The following is a 23510-nucleotide window of genomic DNA, read 5'->3' as shown; positions in this document are numbered from 1 at the left end:
CTGCTTGCAATGCAGGATATCCTGCTTTGTTCCCTGGATCAGGAAGATCCCCTGGAGAATGGAATGGCTACCCACTCCATATTCTTGCCTGGAGAATTCTGTGGATAGAGCAACTGGCAGATTGCAGTCCATGAGTTCACAAAAAGTTTTATATACCTAAGAGATTAACACTTTCACATTCATAGGTTCTTATTGTGTGTTTTATAGCATATTTAAGAAAGTAAAAATATTTTAGCAATCTACAATTACTCTTCTAAAATGCAGACTTTATACAACTATACATATGTAGTTTGGTAGAAAGGGTATGTACTTTTATTCTAGCACATGAAAATTTTTGAATTGTTTCATTTGTTATATGAATATGGCTATATCATACCATGTATAGTTAGAAATATAGTATCTCATTCCATATAACTACTTTCACTGGCTCAGTAGTAGCAATCTTTGTAAAGGCTAGTTTTTCTTTTATCATCAAACTGCAAAATAATATTTAATTTCTGGGCGAAAAAGAAAAATTCAACTTTCAATGGAGCAACATTGAAAGAAGATTCAGGTTGGAAGAAAAAATTCTGAGAGATAAATTGACCCTCAGCCAGAGGTGTATGTTAATGCAACAACTACTACTGTTGCTGCTATTAACAATAGGAAGTGAAAGAGAGTAGGAAAAGAAGAAAAGAGGAAAGAGGGGGAGAAAATGAAAAATGAGAAGAGGAAAAAGATGAGGGGAAGGAGAGTCTGAGTATAATTAAAATATCCAGCAGTCTTTACGATGTTCACCATGGTAGGACGTGAAAAGAATATAGTGGAATGATAAAGAGTGGCTTCCTGAAAGAGAGAGTGTTCATAGCATATAATACAAAGTGGAGTTTTGTGAAATGGAGGTTTCTGATTCAGTACCCTGGCATGGCCCTGAGATTCTGCATTTCTAACAGTCTCCCAGGCAATGCTGATGTTGCTGTTCTGCAGACCTTACTTTGAGTAGTGAGGTACTAAAGGTAGGGGAGATGATGTCTATTTCAAGCAGAGCAAAGAGTCCATTTTACATCACAGAAAAATGAAAGCATTGGTCTGATGAGTAGTTCCATGAGCATAGGGGTATGCGTTTAGCCGCTCAGTTGTGTCTGACTCTTGTGACCGCATAGATGGTAGCCTGCCAGGCTCCTCTGTCCATGGAATTCCCCAGGAAAGAATACTGGGGTGGATTGCCATTTTCTTCTCCAAGGGATCTTCCCCACCCAGGAATCGAACCCAGGTCTCTTGCATTGCAGGCAGACTCTTTACCGACTGAGCCATGAGAGAAGCCCTAGGGGAACTATCAGATAATGAAGCCGGAAAATATAGATGGTAAATAGCCATGGGCTAAGGATTTGAACATTATTTTTTGGCAAAGGGAAGTTCACAGATGCCTCTGTTTGTAAGTGTGGCGCTGTATATTTGTTAATAAGGAAGAAAACGGGTTTTAAAGGACAGGATGCATTGCGGTAGTAAGAGAAAGAGGGATGGGAAGAAACTGTCAGGAGGCTGCTGCTGTTGTCCAGGATAGAAAACCTCCAGGCTGAATTTTAGTATTGAGGATAAAAAAAGGGTCCGGATTTGGCACCTATTATAATTGGGGAGTATAGTCAATTATTAGTTGGGTTAAAAAAATCTGTCAAGGAAAAAAGATGCTTTATATTTTATTTTATTTTATTTTTGCCAAGGAATTGCATTCATGAAAAGTCATAGGAAAGTGGGCAACATGAAAAGTAAAAGTTATGGGGTGATAAGAAAATAATAAGTTTGCATGTTGTGTGCTACGTTGCTTCAGTTGTGTTTGACTCTTTGCGACCCTGTGGACCATAGCCTGCCAGGCTCCTCTGTCCATGGGATTCTCCAGGCTAGAATACAGGAGTGGGTTGCCATGCCCTCTTTCAGGGGATCTACCCAACCCAGGGTTTGAACCCGAGTATCTTAAGTCTCCTGCATTGGCAGGCAGGTTATTTATCACTAGCACCACCTGAAAGGGATCTGTAAGATGCCCATATGGGTATATCAATTAAATACTTAGACGTTTGGAAGATAAATCACAAAAATAGGACACTTATGTTGATAATTAGAGTGAAGAGGACTGCATTAATTGAAAATATACCACAAGCCAGTGAATTTTTCCATAATTATTTTTTTAATTGAATGAATATTGTAATGTCAGCCAAGCAGTTTTGATAGAATGATACAAAAGATAGAGATTTGCACCTCATGGGAATGGGCATATGTGTGTTTATACATATGCGATACAGTCTTGGGAAAGTAATGCCTGTGACACTTGCCCTGTTAATTGGAAGATAAAGGCAATATAGTTATTTCCTTCTTGAGAGGTTATTATTTTCTGATTATGTGCTGTGGTGCCAGATGTCTCCAGAAAAAGTGTCCACAGCTTAGCTCCAAGGCCAAGGACATCCTCTGTAATTGCTGACAAATAGTTTAGTAAATTACCATATCCAAGAGTAAAGTTGATGATAACTGCAAATCATCAAGTGACCTGTGATGTCGAGCAATTTGTCGATATTCCAGTCCCTGGGGTCCTATCCCTGGGGAGAGGCCTCATCCACTGTCCCTCTTCCCACTGTGGCTTTGTACCAGATCAGGTGAGAAAAGTCTTAGGAAAGACACAATATGGTAAGATTCTTTATACATTTTTGTAATAAACTCTAGAATCTCTCAAAGTCTGAGAAATCTCTTCATTGATTTTTTTTTCCTCTAGTTAGAACTCACAGAGTTTCAAAATATGCACCATGTGTTGTATATCTTTCATCCGTTTGAAAAAGTTTTCAATTGTACTCTCTTCACAGAAGACTCTAGTTGGGGAATTGGGGAACACGGTTTGATTCAAGCTATTTCCTCCCATGACACACAGTTTATGAATTACAGAAAGCTGAACCATAATATTTTAAGCACCTCAGTTAGTTTTCAGCTTTGAAATTACACTTTTAAAGAGTTCAGAAATACCCTTTCAGTCTATTGATGTGAGGCAAATCCCTTTGCTTCAATTAAGAGCTATCGGAGGGAATGGTGATAACAGAAGTCCGGCTCCGAGCAGCATATAACAAGATGATTACGGGCGCTGGCGGCCAGCCAGACTGCCAGGCTGTTTTTCACGGGTGTTACTTTACTGACAGTACCTCCATGACATTTGTACCTTGACACCAGAAGTGCTAACAGCTGCAGCGGCAGTGTTAGAAAGGCACGAAAGACCTTTTTCAGCGTTACTTGCTCTCACAGATTCTCAGCGCCCTAGGAGAATAAAGTCTATAAAAACTGACTTCAGCCTGCTGTCTCCTTTGTGAAGATATTTGCTGCAGAGTCTGAAAAACAGTTTTGTTCCATGACATTGGACTTAGGGGAGATACAAGTTTTTCAAGGTAGAAGATGTATGTGGTAAGTGTATGACAAAAAGCAGTGGTAAGTGTATGACAAAAAGCAGTAACAAGGCTAGTCTGGGAGTTCATGGTTTTGTGAAATAGAATATTTCAGCAACGAATTCTGCACTTAGTTACTTGCTGTAGGCAACCCTTTTGACCCCCTCACTGAGGAAGCAAAAACGACTAAAGGAGAAATATTCTAGTTTTCTTGACATTGGATGGTATTCTTAACTAATAGTGACAGATGTAAGAGTATGGCTTCTAGTGGTTGCTGCTAATGCCCGAGCTTCACGCTGTTGGGAAATGAGGAAGGTCTGAAGACGTGTGAACATGTGTGAGAAAGGAATTCAGATGATGAAAGGTGAACATGGGTTTAGAAAAGTTTTATTTTTGCAGCTCTACCAATCTCTCTTATTGTTTTCATATATATATATATATATATATATATATATATATTTTTTTTTTTTTTTTTTTTTGGCACATCAGTGTGCCAATAACATTTGGACACATTTTTCAGAACCAAGGTCCTAAAAGGCACATATTACAATTTACTATTATGAAGTCACTGCACTGAGAACTCTTTTTTGTATGTTAATGTTATTTCTTATCATTTTAGTGTTGCAACCATTTTGGTCTTAGAAATGGGAAAATTTTTTTAGCTAAAGATTATTAAATTTCCACAGTTTGAAGTGCTTTTAGGAGACATTGCACAACTATTAACTCACACTAAAATTTTTCTATAAATGTTTCAATCATTAATGCTTTGTAGCATATGAGACATTTTTATAATAAGTCTGTATTTTTAATTTCATGAAAACTGAGCTTGTCTTTGCACTTTTCTGAAAACTCCATTTTGAAGATTCAGGCATAAAACTTTGTCTTTATTACTATTTCATATACCCAATGAAAAGATCTTTAAATAGTATAAAATCTACAAATATAATATGCTGAGGTCCAGCCCCAGTTGATCCAGGGAGTTCGAAAGGGAGATGGCATTGGCGAATACACTGGCTTTAATTAGATATTAATTAGAGATATAAAGAGTAATAGAATGAGGATAGCTCAGCAGGAAAATTCAGTGGAGAAAGGCTGAGTAGCTTGGTTTACGCGGGAAACCAATAAAACTTCAAGACAAGAAGTTTGCACCACTTACGTAGGCCACAGGCGTCCTTCCATTCTCCCGAAGGAGAGGAGACACTGAGGCCTCCCCGGTCGGATCTTAGAAGCCCAGGCAAAATTAGTAAGCTTGGCGGGCTCCGCTCTCCAGATGGAAACTCAGCCAGAGTCTGAGATAAAGAATGACATGAGGAGACCAGTATTTTGAGGAACTGATCCCCTTCTTTATTTTCCAGGGTCTGTTTTTATACACTGAGATGTTATACAAAAGTCATGCGGGGTCAGCAGTCCTGATTTTTATCAAAGTCAGGTGCTTCATACAAATGTATACAGAGGTCTTAGGGGTGTTACATCATCTTCTGGCCAGGGGGGCCTGCTGACTATTTATGACCCTCTCCTTGTGACAGCAGTCAGTCAACCAGAACACATTTCTCCAGGGGTGACTATTTTTGAAACAGACACCACTTTCCGAAGGTACCGGATAAAGTTACATTCCTATAGGGTGAGGGTGTAGTGGGTTTTAATTAAGGAAAGAATTTGCTTAGCCTAAGGTCTAACGTGATTAATATCAAAGGTTAATACTTATTTCTTCTATATATTCATTAATGTGTATAAGGGCAGGGAATGTGGAGACTTAGCAGTAAACATTAGCTCAACAAATAGAAAACGCTTCACCAATACAATTTCTAATCAGCCCACTATACTTATACTAACAGTTTTCTAACTTCTCTAAGGAACATGTTTGTAGAAGGTTTAAAGCATCCCATGCCTCTCACGGTTGGGAGGCTGTGAGCAATCACATGTGGCCGGACAAGCCTGTCAGTCAGGCTAGAGAACCTTAAGAGGAGTTTGTAAGTTTGGAACACTCCTGTCATGCCCAGGAATTAATGTTAACTGCTGCTCTAAGTTAACTCCTTCTCCAAAAGAGGTGGTGGGGGACAGCCCCCTGTAAAGTCAGAGGTGTAGGTGAGAGCACAAAGTAGTAAAATAGGCAGGCTCTGATTATGGGGGTAGATGCTCAAGAATTTCCAGGGGGACTCCTGAGGCTCGATCCCGCTTTTGTGTATGTCGAGCCTCCTTCCTCATGACCTTTGCCATGGGCAGAGCGCCTCATGCTGGCCCCCGACAATAATAGATATTTGAGAGGAATAAGTAATCTATTAATAACTTCAAGTAAATAACAGGAAAGGGAAGTGAAATGTTAGTCACTCAGTTGTGACCGGCTGTTTGCGACCCCATGGACTGTGGCCCACCAGGCTCCTCTGTCCATGGAATTCTCCAGGCCAGAATACTCGAGTGGGTTGCCATTCCCTTCTCCAGGGGACTGAACCTGGGTCTCCTGCATTACAGGCAGACTCTTTACGATCAGAGCCACCAGAAAATTCCTAGGAAACAGAAGAGATAAATATCTATAATTAAGCACAATTTAATCACTGTGCTCATTTAGTTCTCTTTTCTTCACATACTATCTGATGTCCAGGGGAGTTAAGAGAACTGTGTGGTTTTGTGTAGTTAATGAATGACTAGAATTCAGTGTGATAACTCCCTGTCTCAGGGTTCTTTCTAATGCAGTAACCTTGGACATGCACAGAAAGCCAAAACATCAGGGTATTTATCTTTCAGCCTTTAGGATTCATGTCCAAATGGAAACCTTAACTGGTTTTGAGGAAATATAAATAAATTAAATCTGAAGGCATCACATCATAGTAACTTCAAAACCTTTATAAAATTAAGTACATTATTATCATCATTTTGCAATTAGCTTTCAAACAGAACACAGAGAGAGAAGCCTTGGGAAAAAACCTATGCTTCATCCAAAATGTCTGTGGGGTAGTCTGCACATTTTTTCCATTTCATTGCTAATGAGTCATTTTCACCTGATGCCTGCTTGCCCCACTCCCCTCTGAAGAACCAGCTGTCAGTGTCCACAGCTGAGTGAGTTTGGTATCAGACAGGTGGCAGCAGGGTGGGGAAGAAATCATGTCAGTGGGATGTAGTTAATCTGAAATTAGGATGATGCACCTGGTATCATTAAAAATTGACTATATTTCCTAAATGGTTCACTACAATATAAGCAATACTTAAAAGTTAAGGTTTTAAATATCCTTGAAGAGATAAATAAGAGTATTTGTCTTTAATTAAATATTTGGGTAGTTTTTACAGTGTTAGATCAATGAAGTCTGTTTAATAATGCCAGAATTTTATAACCTGTTTACAGGGAAAAAAAAATGGATTGATTTGTGATTTTCTGGATTCTGGCATTTACTCACTCTGTAAACTTCTGTGTGCTATGGGCCTCTGGAAAAATAAAAAAAAAAAAAAAAGATTTGACATTAGTAAAACCATGTTGAGGCTTAAATGACCCATGTTATTGGAAGTGTTTGTGATACTTAATGTGTGTAGGTATTCAAAATTGCATTGCCATCGGTAGTTTTTCAGTAAACTATTTTTTAATTCTCATAACCACCTGGGAAACAATTCTAAGTTACTTAATGCAGCAAACAAGATCCCTAACCACATAATGCAACTCATATCCCTAGCCACAAATATACCCATTCATGTTCAACTGTCATCTTCAGCATGAAAGTCTCCTCCTCCTGAAAGCCTTCCCTGAATGCTCAACAATGGACTGGATACCTTCCTGTGATTCTTAAGTGCCAGGCTGACCTCTTTTACAGAACTTATCAAACAGCACTGACTGAAACTGGCTGTTCACCAATCTTGCTGTCTCACTGGATCCACTTAACTACAGGTCTTTATTTTGTTCACATTTGAAATTCCAGTAACTAGCACAATGAATAGAACATAATAAGAAAATTATATACACACAGAGGAAATAAATGTTATGCATATAAATTACAAAAACATATAAATAAGAAAAAAAAAAAAAGAACTCCAGCCTCTTATCTGATTTTCAGTTTAACTATCATTCCAGCTACAGAATGAATAATATTTCATTGTTTTTTTTTTTTTTTTTTTTTAATTTTGTTGGAGTATAGTTGCTTTACAGTGTTTTGTTACTTTCAGGTGTACAACAAAGTGAATCAGTAGAATATACACGTATATTCATTCTTTTTGTGATTATTTTCTTATATAGGATATCACAGAATGTTGAGTAGAGTTCTCTGTGATATACAGTGTGCCCATGTTGGTTATTAATATGTATATAGTAGTGTGTGTATACTCATTCTAAGCTCCTGATTTATCCCTCCTCCCACGTTTCCCCTTTGGTAACCATAAGTTTGTTTTTGATAACTGTATGTCTGTTTCTGTTTTAAAAAATTAATTTGTATCATTTAAATTAGATTCCACATATGAGTGATATATGATATTTGTCGTTCTCTCTCTGACTTACCTTAGTACGATAATTTCTAGTTCCATTTGTGCTTATGTATACTCACTCACTTCAGTCTTGTCTGACTCTCTGCGACCCTATGAACTGTAGCCCACCAGGATCCTCTCTCCATGCGGTTCTCCAGGAAAGAATACTGGAGTGGGTTGCCACGCCCCTCTCCAAGGGATCATCTTGACCCAGGGATCAAACTTATGTCTTCTGTGTCGCTTGCATTGCAGGTGGATTCTTTATCACTGAGCCACTAGGGAAGCCCCCGATGGCATTATTTCATTCTTTTATGGCTGAATATACAATATTGCACTATATATGTTCACCACACTTCTTTATCCATTCCTCTGTAGATGGACATTTGGGTTGCTTCTGTGTCTTGGCTATTGTAAATAGTGCTATAGTGAATATTAAGGTGTATGTATCTCTTAGGATTATGGTTTTCTCTAGATATATGCCCAGAACTTGGATTGCTGTATCATAAAGTAAGTCTATTTTAGTTTTATACAGAGCCCCATACTGTTCTCCATAGTGGTTATACCAATTTACATACCTACCAATGTTGCAGGAGGGTTTACTGCTTGTGGACATTTTGATGATGGCCATTCTGACTGGTGTGAGGTGGTTCAGTTCAGTTCAGTCACTCAGTCATGTCCAACTCTTTATGACCCCATGGACTGCAGCACACCAGTCTTCCCCAAACTCATGTCCATCAAGTTAGTGAAGCCAACCAACCATCTTATCCTCTGTTGTCCTCTACCTCTCCTGCCTTCAATCTTTCCCAGCATCAGGGTCTTTTCCAATGAATCAGTTATTCGCATCAGGTAGCCAAAGTATTGGAGCTTCAGCTTCACGATCAGTCCTTCCAAAGAATATTTGGGACTCGTTTCCTTTAGGATTGACTGACTTGATCTCCTTGCAGTCCAAGGGGCTCTCAAGAGTCTTCTCCAGCAGGAGAATTCAAAAGCATCAATTCTTTGGTGCTCAGCTTTCTTTATCGTCTCTCGTATCCATTGTAGTTTTGACTGTACTTCTCTGATAATTAGTTATGTTGATCACTTTTTCATATGCTTTCTGGGCATTTGTATGCCTCATGAACAATATTTTAAAGTGGATACAGAGTGAAATGCAAAGAGGCTGATTCAATAGCAATGCAGAAAATATGTTCATTTAAATGAACGGTAATGGGGATAGAGAAGACAAAGTTCTGAAATGTATAGGGATCAAGTAAACATGATTTGATAAACTACTGAATTCATGGTTGAGGAAGAATGAGATATCTGAGAAAGCCTTAAGGTTTGTGGCTTTCGCAAGATGGAAAGATGATGGAATCATTCACTGAGATAGAGAATGCTGGAAGGTGATATGGTTGTTAAGGTTTGAGAGGGAAGCAAACATTGAACAAACAGGTGAAGGGAAGCAAACATTGTTCCTGGTTTCAATTTTAGATATGTTAATTTTATCATGAGTTTGAAAAATCCAAGAGAAAAAAATGGTTATAAAGTTGGCACTTGTTTTTCTTTAGGTAATGTAATGAAATCAAGGATTACCTCAGAAGAGATTATAATGTAAAGATTAAAGGCCAAGAATGAATTTTGATGAAACACACACTTAAGAGTCTGATAGAGAATAAGATAAAGTTCCAAAAAGCAAAATAGAATATTGGGAATGAAGGGAGATATTAATGGAAAAAGGAATGAATGTGAGGTGTGAAAATGAAAACAGTCATAGATACCTCTTTTGAGGAATGTGGTTGTATTGGGTAAAATGAAATAGGGAAAAGTGAAAGGAGGATGTGGGGTTAAGAAAATGTGATACTTAGTGTTTTGTTGTGTACTTTACTGGGACAGTGTTTGCAGAGATATTTGGTCAAACATTTTTCTAGGTGTTTCTGTGAGTGTGTTTCTGAAGGAGATTGATACTTGAATCCTTTGGCTAAGTATAGCAGATTGTACTCCCTAATGTGGGTGAGTCACATCCAGGGAATTGAAGGCCTGAATAAAGCAAACAGTCTAATTTTCATGTAAGAGGGAATTCCTCTGCCCACCTGCTATCAGTTGGAACATCAGTTTTCTCCTGCCCACAGACTTGAACTGAAACATTGGTTCTTCTTGGGTCTGGAGCCTGCTAGCCTTCAGCAGGGACTATGCCCTTGGTTCTTCTGGATCTCCAGGTTGCTAACTCCAAAGGTTAGTTTTCATTCCAATCCCAAAGAAAGGCAATGCCAAAGAATGCTCAAACTACCACACAGTTGCACTCATCTCACACGCTAGTAAAGTGATGCTCAAAATTCTCCAAGCCAGGCTTCAGCAATATGTGAACCATGAATTCCCTGATGTTCAAGCTGGTTTTAGAAAAGGCAGAGGAACCAGAGATCAAATTGCCAACATCTGCTGGATCATGGAAAAAGCAAGAGACTTCCAGAAAAAACATCTCTTTCTGCTTTATTGACTATGCCAAAGACTTTGACTATGTGGATCACAAGAAACTGTGGAAAATTCTGAAAAAGATGGGAATACCAGACCACCTGATCTGCCTCTTAAGAAATCTGTATGCAGGTCAGGAAGCAAGTTAGAACTGGACATGGAACAACAGACTGGTTCCAAATAGGAAAAGGAGTACGTCAAGGCTGTATATTGTCACCCTGTTCATTTAACTTATATGCAGAGTACATTATGAGAAATGCTGGACTGGAAGAAACACAAACTGGAATCAAGATTGCCGGGAGAAATATCAATAACCTCAGATATGCAGATGACACCACCCTTATGGCAGAAAGTGAAGAGGAATTCAAAAGCCTCTTGATGAAAGTGAAAGTGGAGAGTGAAAAAGTTGCCTTAAAGCTCAACATTCAGAAAACGAAGATCATGGCACCTGGTCCCATCACTTCATGGGAAATAGATGGGGAAACAGTGGAAACAGTGTCAGACTTTATTTTTGGGGGCTCCAAAATCACTAGAGATGGTGACTGCAGCCATGAAATTAAAAGACGCTTACTCCTTGGAAGGAAAGTTATGACCAACCTAGATAGCATATTCAAAAGCAGAGACAGTACTTTGCCAACAAAGGTTCGTCTAGTCAAGGCTATGGTTTTTCCTGTGGTCATGTATGGATGTGAGAGTTGGACTGTGAAGAAGGCTGAGCGCCAAAGAATTGATGCTTTTGAACTGTGGTGTTGGGGAAGACTCTTGAGAGTCCCTTGGACTGCAAGGAGATCCAAGCAGTCCATTCTGAAGGAGATCAGCCCTGGGATTTCTTTGGAAGGAATGAAGCTGAAACTCCAGTACTTTGCCCACCTCATGCGAAGTGTTGACTCATTGGAAAAGACTCTGATGCTGGGAGGGATTGGGGGCAGGAGGAGAAGGGGACAACAGAGGATGAGATGGCTGGATGGCATTGCTGACTCGATGGACGTGAGTCTCTGTGCACTCTGGGAGTTGGTGATGGACAGGGAGGCCTGGCGTCCTGCGATTCATGGAGTCTCAAAGAGTCGGATACGACTGAGCAACTGATCTTATCTGATCTGATAGTCACTTTTTATGTTAGCCCAATTCCTATCCATGGCCCATTTATATATTCTTACTTTAACCTTCTTCTCTTTAAACACAAATGTAATGATCAGGTCTACTGTTCTTTAAAAGAATTTCTACCATGAATGTCTTCAAGAATCAGCCTGCCGTAATATAGCTCATTTTCATGACATTCACACAAATCAGATCTGTCCCTGACTCACTCTTGGCCTTTCTCTGTCTTGGTCAGCTGGTCACAGGAGCCTCTGAAGATACAAAACTAAGTGAAAGCACTATTGATCCAGTAATGAAAGTCAGGGCTACCTCCTCTGACACAGATCTTGAATAACATTTAATGGAAAAAACAGACTACAAGAAAAGTGGAATGCAGGTAGACACATGGCAATGGGAACCATTGATTCAATTCACTTTATCACTCTGGTTCTGATCATGTCTAATTTGGGATGTGGTGTCTACATCTTTCAGGGCTTTCCAGGTGGCACAGTGTACAGAATCTGCCTGCCAGTACAGGACATGCAAGAAATGCTGGTTTGATCCTTGGGTTGGGAAGATCCAATGAAGAATGCAATGGAAAGCCACTCCATTATTCTTGCCTGGAAATTCCAGGACAGAGGAGCCTAGCAGGCTACATTCCTTGTGGTTACAAAGACTCAGACATGACTGAGTGACTGAGCACACACACATCTACATCTTTACCTAAAATGGGTAAACCACATCAGGAGGCTCAAAGGGTATATGGGATTCAGTATTTCTGAGTGGTTTAGCCAGATGTCCCTATTATGAATCTCAGCATCTAACTCCTTCCCAATCAAAACTCTGACCCTGGGGTAACAGACTTGTTAGGTATGCAAATTCATATTTCTGGAGCTTAGCTACTTTTATAATTAACTCATGGACCTGAGCCTCAATTTTTTGCCCTCTGCCTCTAAGAGATGATAGTCTTTACATGCTAATTAAGATGTGCTGTGGTTTCACACTTTGAGGTGGTGATTAGCAGTGATGTGCTGGTAAAACAACCAAATGAGTAAGTTTTAAAAATCCTAATTTATAGTGTTTACTGATTCTGGGTTTAAATATTCCCATATAGGCTGAATTGAATATTAATGTACCTTAAAAACTTTCTTAATATTTATCAGTTGGCTATTGTAAGTGAGTTGTCTCAGTATACTGCTGGAATCACTCCAGGTCTCTCTTTGTTTTTCACAAATGAAGTAATAGAACCTAATTCATTCTGGAAAGATTCAATATTGTTATTCCTTGCTTTCAGTGGCAATAATATTTGAAGAAAGAAAAATCAATGGATTAATTTACAAATTAACAATTAGAAAAAGTAAATGATATTTATCCAATGAGAGGAAACATATGTTAAATGTAATTACTTCTCTTTTAAATATGAAATAAATCATTAATGAATGCTATTATATTTTTTCACCCAGTTTTATAGAGATATTATTTAGATGTTTGTATAAGTTTAAGGTGTTCAGCATAATGATTTGGCTTCAGTTCAGTTCAGTTCAGTCGCTCAGTCATGTCCAGCTCTTTGCGACCCTATGAATCTCAGCACACCAGGCCTCCCTGTCCATCACCAACTACCGGAGTTCACTCAGACTCACGTCCATTGAGGCAGTGATGCCATCCAGCCATCTCATCCTCTGTTGTCCCCTTCTCCTCCTGCCCCCAATCCCTCCCAGCATTAGAGTCTTTTCCAATGAGTCAACTCTTCGCATGAGGTGGCCAAAGTACTGGAGTTTCAGCTTTAGCATCATTCCTTCCGAAGAAATCCCAGGGCTGATCTCCTTTAGAATGAACTGATTGCATCTCCTTGCAGCCCAAGGGACTCTCAGGAGTCTTCTCCAACACCACAGTTCAAAAGTATCAATTCTTCGGTGCTCAGCTTAATTCACAGTCTAACTCTCACATCCACACATGACCACTGGGAAAACCATAGCCTTGACTAGACTGACCTTTGTTGGCAAAGTAACGTCTCTGCTTTTCAGTATGCTATCTAGGTTACATACATGATTATCAATGGTTATCACCTTGAGCTTAATGTATATTTATCACCTATAGACAGAAAAGAAATAATAGAAAATATTTCTTTGTAATAAGGAAGCTTGTGACTTATTCTCATAACAACTTTCTTATATAGCATACAGCAGTGTTAATTATTGCAAACATCCACTGGATCAAGAAAGCAAGTGAGTTCCAGAAAAAATATCTATTTCTGCTTTATTGACTATGCCAAAGCCTTTGACTATATGGATCACAATAAACTGTGGAAAATCTGAAAGAGACTGGAATACCAAACAACCTGACCTGAGAAAGTTTTATGCTGGTCAGGAAGCAACAGTTAGAACTGGACATGGAACAACAGCCTGATTCCAAATAGGAAAAGGAGTACGTCAAGACTGTGTATTGTCAACTTGCTTATTTAACTTATATACAGAGTACATCATGAGAAATGCTGGGCTGGATGAAGCACAACCTGGAATCAAGATTGCCAGGAGAAATATCAATAACCTCAGATATGCAGATGACGCTACCCTTATGGCAGAAAGTGAAGAACTAAAGAGCCTCTTAATGAAAGTGAAAGTGGAGTGTGAAAGAGTTTACTTAAAGCTCAACATGCAGAAAACTAAGATCATGGCATCCAGTCCCATCACTTCATGGCAGTTATATGAGAAGACAATGGAAATAGTGACAGACTTTATTTTCTTGGGCTCCAAAATCACTGCAGATGGTGACTGCAGCCATGAAATTAAAAGATGCTTGCTACTTGGCAGGAAAGTTATGACCAACTTAGACAGCATATTAAAAAGCGGAGACATTACTTTGCCAACAAAGGTCCATCTAGTCAAAGCTATGGTTCTTCCGGTAGTCATATATTGATGTGAGAGCTGGACTAGAAAGAAAGCTGAGTGTCAAAAAACTGATGCTTTTAAACTGTGGTGGTAGAACTCTGGAGAGTCCCTTGGACTGCAAAAGATCCAACCAGTCCATCTTAAAGGAGATCAGTCATGAGTGTTAATTGGAAGGACTGATGTTGAATCTGAAACTCCAATACTTTGGCTACATGATGTGAAGAACTTACTCATTTGAAGAGACCTTGATGCTGGGAAAGACTGAATGTGGGAAAAGGGGATGACAGAGGATGAGATGGTTGGATGGCATCATGAACTGAATGGGCATGAGTTTGAGTAAACTCTGGGAGGTGGAGATGGACAGGGAGGCCTCCCATGCTGCAGTCCATGGGGTTGCAAAGAGTAAGACAAGAGTGAGTGACTGAACTGAACTGAAGGGAACGTTTCATGCAAACATGGGCACAATAAAGAACAGAAATGGTATGGACCTAAGAGAAGCAGAAGATATTAAGAACAGGTGGCAAGATTACACAGAATAACTATACAAAAGTTATCTTCACAACCCAGATAATCATGATGGTGTGATCACTCACCCAGAGCCAGACATCCTGGAATGTGAAATCAAGTTGGCTTAGGGAAGCATCACTATGAACAAAGCTGGTGGAGGTGATGGAATTCCAGCTGAGCTATTTCAAATCCTAATGGATGATGCTGTGAATGTTCTGCACTCCTTATGCCAGTAAATTTGGAAAACTCACAGTGGCCACAGGACTGGAAAATGTCACTTTTCATTCCATTCCCAAAGAAAGGCAATGCCAAAAAATGCTCACACTACTGCATAATTGCACTTATCTCACATGCTAGTAAAGTAATGCTCAAAATTCTCCAAGCCATGCTTCAACAGTGCATGAACATTGAACTTCCAGATGTCCAAGCTGGATTTAGAAAAGGCAGAGGACCTAGAGATCAAATTGCCAACATCCTTTGAATCATTGAAAAAGCAAGAGAGTTCCAGGAGAACATCTACTTTTGCTTTATTGGTTACATCAAAGCCTTTGACTGTGTGGATCAGAAGAAACTGGAAAATTCTTCAAGAGATGGGAATACCAATAATTACATACACTTACATAATTTTCAAACATATTTAAAAATGAAGGTCACAAGCTTTTAAGATTAATAAATATTGTAAATCCTCTAAATAAATGGAAAATAAAAACAACTTAATTATGTGAATGCTAACAACGGTACAGGATTACTATAAAAGCTTTCCAAAAGCTGAAATACAAGAATTAATAAATGTGCTATTTTTATTTCAGTTTTATTGAGGTATACTTGACATATAAAGTTGTAAGATATTTATAGTGCACTTCGTGATGATTTGATATCTGTATACATTGTGAAGGAATTCCCAAGTGGCACTAGCAGTTAATAATCGGCCTGCCAGTGCAGAGGATTCAGGAGACCAGGGTTCAGTCCTTGAGTCAGGAAGATCCCCTGGAGTAGGAAATGGCAACCCACTCCTGTATTCTTGAAGCTTTTGAAATCCATGAAAATTTACCTTTGATATCCTTTTCTGTTTCTTAGTAAATACAAATTATAAAGGAAAAATTAAATCTGGTGATGTAACAACTCAGTAAATATACAGTATTTAGACAAACTATAAACATCTATTGATACTGTTAAATAGCATAGTCATTTTCTGAATAGCTAAACTGAACAATTACGTAAAATATTTAGTAAGAAAAGTAGATTTTGTTCAAATACTGGAAAGTTAAAAAAATATTTGTAACCGTAATAGCAGATATATTTTCTTAACAGGTGACCTTAAAGGATTGCTGTTTAGTGTCACTCAAGATCTACTAAGCATCATTTTTTGGATGACTGTGGCAAAAGGATATCTGTACAAAACCAGTTCCTTTCTGAAGTTTATAGTTGGGGCCCTGTTCTCAGACAGAAGGTACAGTTTATCTTTCATTAATATACCTTTGAAACTTAAAGGAATGTTGAAGGAAAATAATAATAAAATAATGTAAAATAATATAAAATAATGTAAAAGTAATGTAAAGCCTGTGTCTGCCAGTTATGGAATTCCTTAACAACAACTCAATATTTTAAGGATTTTTTTTTTTACTTGAAATAACTTTTATTTTAAATGAAAAAAAAAAAAAAAACTTAGTTGTATTGGTAAACACATTCTACAAAATATTATAGTAAAATATTGAAGTGAAAATAGTAAAATATTTTGTTTTTATTAAAATTTTAGTTTAATATGAGCTTGGTAAGTACATAAATATTGTGTTAAATTGCTGAAAAGTATAAGAGAAACAGTACTCTCATATAGCCTCCTGTTTGATATCTTTATCTACCAACATCCTTTTGGTTGGATTTTATGTTTATTGACAGCTTGAGTTTGAAGGAAGTACTTAGGTTATATTAGCAGAAAGTCATAGATAGAAAGAACATCAACCTAACAACATCCCAAATCATTAAATATCAGTTACATCTATTTTGAGTAAATATAAGCATTGTGTAGTTAAATAATAATCATTTAAAATGAATACTTTAAACTGTTTTATAATACATGATTAGAAACATGTTTAATATTCACAAGTGTGCATGAAGAGATTATTTCAATTTAATCCACTGTGTGCTACTTAACTATAAAATGTATGATATATTTTGAGATAATCAACTCAGGAGGTCAATCCATTTTGGATATAGAATTGTCTGTTCTTGTTTTCTAATTATTCATAAAATATTGACAATATCATTCCTAATTTCAAGGCTACTATGGATTTGTCCTTTAATTTGTCAGGTTAATTGAAGTTAATTGATTTGAAAAATCATAAAGTATTCTCTATATCTTTTCTATGCTTTCAGTTTCCTCAGGCTTGAAAATTACAGGAGGAAAGTGACTAAATCTAAATTAGAGAACAGTTCTGTAGAAGAGTGTGAAGTCAAGAGTCTAACGTGCAGTTTACTTTCTGCCAGTCACAGTCATGTTCTGGCAGATCACTATAGAAAACTTTACATTTCAAGTGTTTTAATTCATTCCGTGAAATGATACCAGTCTTTCATTTTTATTGAAGGTCTTAACTGCACCAGGTATCTTTAAATTAATTTTATGGATTAAAAACAACATTAATTTTTCATCTTTTCAAACACTAGAAAATAAGGGGAGAGAAAATTTAAGGAAGTAGATTGAAACTCTCTGACAGTGAAACCCCAAACTGTAGAAAAGAGTTAGTTCCCCATGAATTAGTCCACTGGCATATTCTAATATTGGACAGACTTTTCAGCCAAATTTTGCCATCATAATTCTCTTTATTACTACAAGAATTATCTGAGAGTATGTTGCTACTGTTGCTGCTGCTGCTAAGTCGCTTCAGTCATGTCCGACTCTGTGCAACCCCAGAGATGGCAGCCCACCAGGCTCCCCCGTCCCTGGGATTCTCCAGGCAAGAACAGTGGAGTGGGTTGCCATTTCCTTCTCCCATGCATGAAAGTGAAAAGTGAAAGTGAAGTCGCTCAGTTGTGTCCGACTCCTAACGACCCCGTGGACTGCAGCCCACCAGGCCCCTCCGTCCATGGGATTTTCCAGGCAAGAATACTGGAGTGGGGTGCCATTGCCTTCTCCGGAGAATATGTTACATATATAGAAAATGAAATTAATGATTTGTGTTCTAACTATAAAAGATATATACACATTTGGAAAGTGTTATTTCCTGTACATCAAGCATTTTGTCTTCAACTCTTAATCATTGGAGGATCTTAGCAAATGAAACTCTGTATTAACATGTGACTTATCTAATATCAGTGATATCAGAGATAAATTATATGCAGACACCTTAATTGAATTTTGCAGTTTTAGGAACCTTATTTATGGTGCTTGTGACATTTTTAGAGAAAGACAACTGAACACAGCATAGCAGCTGCAGGTAAGAGGATTTGGGATCTAATGCTCACTTCCAGTTGGATGATGGATATTCAATTCTAAATTTACGGTAGACATATTAGCAGATGGAAATAGAATAGAGTAAATGCCTATGCCACCTGTGAGCAAGTGCATTTTATCAATTACCAGGTGAACTGTGTTAAATTCAAGTCATTCAACAGAACTCTAATTCTTGAGAAGAGACTTTTTGTCAGCCTATTAATATATTTAGATTTCACATTGAGGTTGGAAACATTTTACTATACAGGGAACCTATGGACACAGGTTTGAGCAGAGCATACTTAACTCTTGTTGTGTCACTCATGTTATTATTCTGTCTGTATAATTGAAAAGAATATTGGTAGAATAGGAAACAGTTGAAACAAATGAGACAAACTGAACGCTCCAAAAAGACATAAGTGAATTAGAATTGATGCATCTGATGAGAGTGAATTCACAGTGTCACTTTAAATAAAGCCCTGTTTCATTTAGGTACCTAGTCTGTCACTACAACTACTAAAAATATTCAGGGAAGGCACTGACAGTTTCATTTGACACAATCAATTAAATTCCTCCCATACTAAAAGTTAACATGTGTGTGTGTGTGTATATTAAAAGGGGTCTTGAGTTCAGCCTCTGACAATGAAATGTTTCACTGAATAGCTTACACAGTGCTATTTAATAGACATTGGCTCAGTTCCAAGAGAAAGAGCTTCATTCCATTAGAGAAGAGCCCGAGTTTGGCTCTAGGTTTATAGATTTTCAGAATTGGCAGAATTATTATCACCTAATAAAAAAAAAATAATTCCCAATTCTTGGTATCGGTGTGTGTAAATAAAAGAGTCCAACAACTAATAAAAATAGAGTGGGGTGTCTTATTTTAAAGAAATGAGAAATTTAATTCTTCATCCTTAATATTCTTGAAAATTGCATAGAAATTTGAAAGAAAAGTCCTTTTCACATGCTTTAGTTGCATACATGTATTGTGTATGTTAACAGCTTTGCTACTTGTTATGATATCCAGAGTTGGCAGCTTAAAAAATGAGGACATCACATAAAAATAGTTTTGTCTGCATATTAGGACTTTCTAACAATTGCAATGTCCACAATAGTCTTTCAAGTGTAGTGTGTCCAAATCAATGGGAATGTATGATTCCTAATGGTCACGATGGGAGATGGAAGAGTTCTCTCCAAAATTGTTATTCACTAATATAACCTTAATTTGTCCTAAGATGTTTGTTATCAGTTCAGTTCAATGTTTGTTATAAAGATAAGTATTTTGCCACTTGTAAAAATCAGCTATTTAATGTTAACTATATTTTAGATTTCTCTCTTTTGGAAGATACTATTTTCAAACACTTCTTGGAAAATCTGTTATATGAAGTATACAAAAATACATAGATACATGAATGAAAATAGAATGACTTAAATAATTTGTTCATTTCAGTTCAGTCACTTGGTCGTGTCTGACTGTTGCAACACCATAGACTGCAGCATGCCAGGCCTCCCTGTCCATCACCAACTCCCGGAGTTTACCCAAACTCATGTCCATTGAGTTGGTGATGCCACCCAACCATCTTATCCTCTGTCATCCCCTTCTCCTCCTGCCTGCAGTCTTTCCCAGCATCGGGGTCTTTTCCAGTGAGTCAGTTTTTCGCATCACGTGGCCAAAATATAGGAGTTTTAGCTTCAGCATCATTCCTTCCAATGAACACTCAGGACTGATCTCCTTTATGATGAACTGGTTGGATCTCCTTGTAATACAAGGGACTCTCAAGAATCTTCTCCAACAGCACAGTTCAAAAGCATCAATTCTTCAGCACTCAGCTTTCTTTGCAACTCTCACATCCATACAAGACTACTGGAAAAACCATAGCCTTTACTTAGACAGACCTTTGTTGGCAAAGTAATGTCTCTGCTTTTGAATATGCTGTCTAGGTTGGTCATAACTTTCCTTCCAAGGAGTAAGCATCAAATATTATATAATTTTAAGTTGTATGAATTTCTTGGCATTTATCTAAGCATTTATCTATCTGCCAGTTGTAGAGTTGAGGGGGTGGTTTAAGTTCACTACCAAGGGGTGATCTTCAATATGAGATTTTTCATAGAAGATATATTGGTGAATTAATGTTTTTCCAGTTGGAGTACCTACGGATACAAAGAAAACTAAATTAGCCTAAAGCAAGAGGGGAAATAACAGTAATCAGTTTGTGTAGTAATATAAAGGAGTGCGTAGGTTTTATATTACATATACTTTTGCTAGCATGATAGAAGGCATTTAAAAACTATAAACATTCAAACACTTCCGGTGATATGAATGTATTCAAAAATGTCATACATGATACTTGACAAATAGTAATGTTTACTGAATATTTCTATTGTTGAAAGAATTCATAACAACAGGGAATGTTGACATTTTGGCTATGCCATGTTCTTCTATATCTTTATATAGATGCCAGGGAAAACTGAGTGTGGAAAATAAGAACCAAAATGATTTTTCTGGAGTAGTTTTCAAATACAAGAAAGTTTCTGTTTAATCTTGCTTATATACAAGCAATGGGACCCTCAAATGCTTAGTTAATTGAATGTCTCAACTCTATCCTACAAAATATATTAGGGGCTCTGTCTCTGCCACGGAGAAGGAAATGGCAACCTACTCCAGTATTCTTGCCTGCAGTATCCTGGGGATGGAGGAGCATGGTGGGCTGCCATCTGTGGGGTCTCACATAGTCAAACACGACTGAAGCGACTTAGCAGCAGCAGCAGCTTGCTGCTATCTCTCCCAGTAGATGTATGAAATTGTTGCTCTTTCTGTACTAAGCTTAGTTTACATAGAAAATCCCAGACAGAAAAATTATTAGTAAGATATAGATCCTTTTCCCTAAAAACTGTCATCTTTTTTTTTTTTTTTTGAGAGTTCTACTGAGTTTATCTTACCCTTATTTATTTGGTTCTTTGACATATTCTGTAGACTTTGAAGTTTGAGCATAATCTGAGATAGCGTTCTAATCCTAGCTTTGTATTTATTTTTAATATAAATTTATTAATTTTAATTGGAGGCTAATTACTTTACAATATTGTATTGAATGCACTGATGTGATTTTGACAAATGGAAAGACTACAGGCTTTGGAATAATAAAAAGCAAGGCTTGAATTTCTGCTGTAAATTTACCAACTGTGGAAACTTGGCCTTAATTGTTATGTACTTTGTTTCCTTCACTTTTAAAGAGTGGGCATCTCATTTTACAACTCCAGTACTCTTGCCTGGAAAATCCCATGGACGGAGGAGCCTGGTAGGGTGCAGTCCATGGGGTCACTACGAGTCAGACATGACTGAGAGACTTCACTTTCACTTTTCACTTTCATGCATTGGAGAAGGAAATGGCAACCCACTCCAGTGTTTTTGCCTGGAGAATCCCAGGGGTGGGGGATCCTGGTGGGCTGCCATCTCTGGGGTCGCACAGAGTCAGACATGACTGAAGCGACTTAGCAGCAGCAGCATAATCTGTTTATCTGTCTACCTACTTATCTATTCATCTATCATCTATCCATATACACATTTGGACTTTGGTATCTGGAAGGTGTTTTTTATTATTGCTATTGTGATAGAATGTGTAGCACATTATTTTACCACTAAGTAGAATAAAACTTCACTTGAGAGTCTGGTGAGATTTTAAAAAGTAAAGATGGAGGGAAGTTTTAGTTTGCTTTACTCCTCTCCATTAGTTCCTGTCTTGTTGTAGCAAAGATTTAGAATAGTGGACCACTTGTAACTCAATCAGACAGCATTTTATGAAGAAGACATCAGGCAGTATTTGTAATGACAAACTAGTTACAACTCAGATACAGCTCAGTTTCAGCTCAAGTGGGAAGCAGGCAGCACACTCCTGATATGCAATGGCAGGCCAAGTCATGAAGAAGCACACTGATAGCTCTTGGCTTCCCTTTTTATACCTTCTGTATCCTCCCCCTGGTGTCTGACTGGATAAGCCCAATGCAGATAGAGCTTGGTATCAGTGTTCTCCTTATTGGTTATGCCCAGGACCAATCAGGGAAGGGGGTGTGTCCCCACTCCAGTCTTCAACCTCCTCTTCCAAAGGCATTTTTAAAAATTTTACCTGTTGCATAGTTCCACCATCGTGGACTCTTTTTTCCATTCTAACTACCTGATAGAAATAAAGAAAGGAAAGAAGAGAAGGGAGGAGTAGGGATAAGAAGTAGAGAAGGTAGGAAAGGGGTAGAGAGGAATGAAGGAAAGAAAGAAGAAAAGCAAAAGAAGGCAGGAAGAAACAAAAGGAAGAGTAAGGAAAGAAAGGATGAAGTAATGCAAGGAAAGAAATAGAGATGTAGGGAGGTAAGAAGGCAAAGAGCATAAAGAAAAATAGATATGACTCTTTCATAACATTAATAATATTTAAATCCTGGCGCTGTTGTGGGATATGAAATAAACACAGAAAAGTGACTCACTTGTCATAAGTTTTTAGAAGATGGAATACCAAAAAATGCTCCTGATCTTAATAGAAACAATGATTAAATAATACTCTGACTTATTTTTGCCAGCACATAGCAATATTTCCTCATTCTCTCTAGTACATTAGAGAGCCTGGAGATGTAATAACTGCACTTCTCAGAAGACCTGCCAGCAAGATTCAAGGTTAGAGTCCACTCAACAGGAGACATGAGATATGGAAGTTGTAAGAGAAGTATAAATCTTACATGATCTTTCCAGTTCTAGTCACCCCTGATGCCTTCCTTAATATCTTATGTCTTAGTGTTGGAAGCAATGATCATTAGTGACAGCTATATATAATTTTTGCAAATCATCTTTGAAAGCTAATGGTTAATTGAAGGTTTAGCAGCAATCTTTCTGAGATTCGTTTGTCCAGCCCTTTTAACAGTTTATTTTGTTGTTGTTCAGTCGCCAAGTCATGTCTGACTTTGTGACCCCATGAACTTCAGAATACCAGACTTCCTTGTCCTTCACTATCTACCGGAGTTTGCTCAAATTCATGTCCATTGAGTCAGTGATGCCATCCAACCATCTTGTCCTCTGTCACCCCCTATTCCTCCTGCCTTCAATCTTTCCCAGCATCAGGGTCTTTTCCAGTGGGTTGGCTCTTTGCATCAGGTAGCCAAATTATTGGAGCTTCAGCTTAAGAATCAGCCCTACCAATGAGTATTCAGTGCTGATTTCCTTTAGTATTGACTGGTTTGTTTTCCTTGTTATCCAAAGGAGTCTCCAGAGTCTTCTCTAAGCACCACATCTTGATAGAAGTCATTATTCAGTGCTCAGCCTTCATTATGGTCCAACTCTCACATTCGTACATG

General features: G+C 37.9%; 1 protein-coding gene across 1 annotated transcript in view; it reads left to right on the top strand.

Annotated features, from left to right (window-relative positions):
* Window positions 1-23510, top strand: part of CNTN5 (contactin 5) — a 1670765-nt gene that overhangs the window by 404293 nt on the left and 1242962 nt on the right. Inside the window, exon 2 of the mRNA NM_001102211.2 lies at window positions 16067-16205. The gene's annotated coding sequence lies outside the window, so the exon portion shown is untranslated. The remainder of the gene's footprint in view (window positions 1-16066; window positions 16206-23510) is intronic.

The sequence above is a fragment of the Bos taurus genome, chromosome 15 (assembly GCF_002263795.3).
Source record: "Bos taurus isolate L1 Dominette 01449 registration number 42190680 breed Hereford chromosome 15, ARS-UCD2.0, whole genome shotgun sequence".
NCBI lineage: Eukaryota > Metazoa > Chordata > Mammalia > Artiodactyla > Bovidae > Bos > Bos taurus.
Note: the sequence above shows the minus strand (reverse complement) of the source record. Positions and strands in the feature narration are given on the sequence as shown.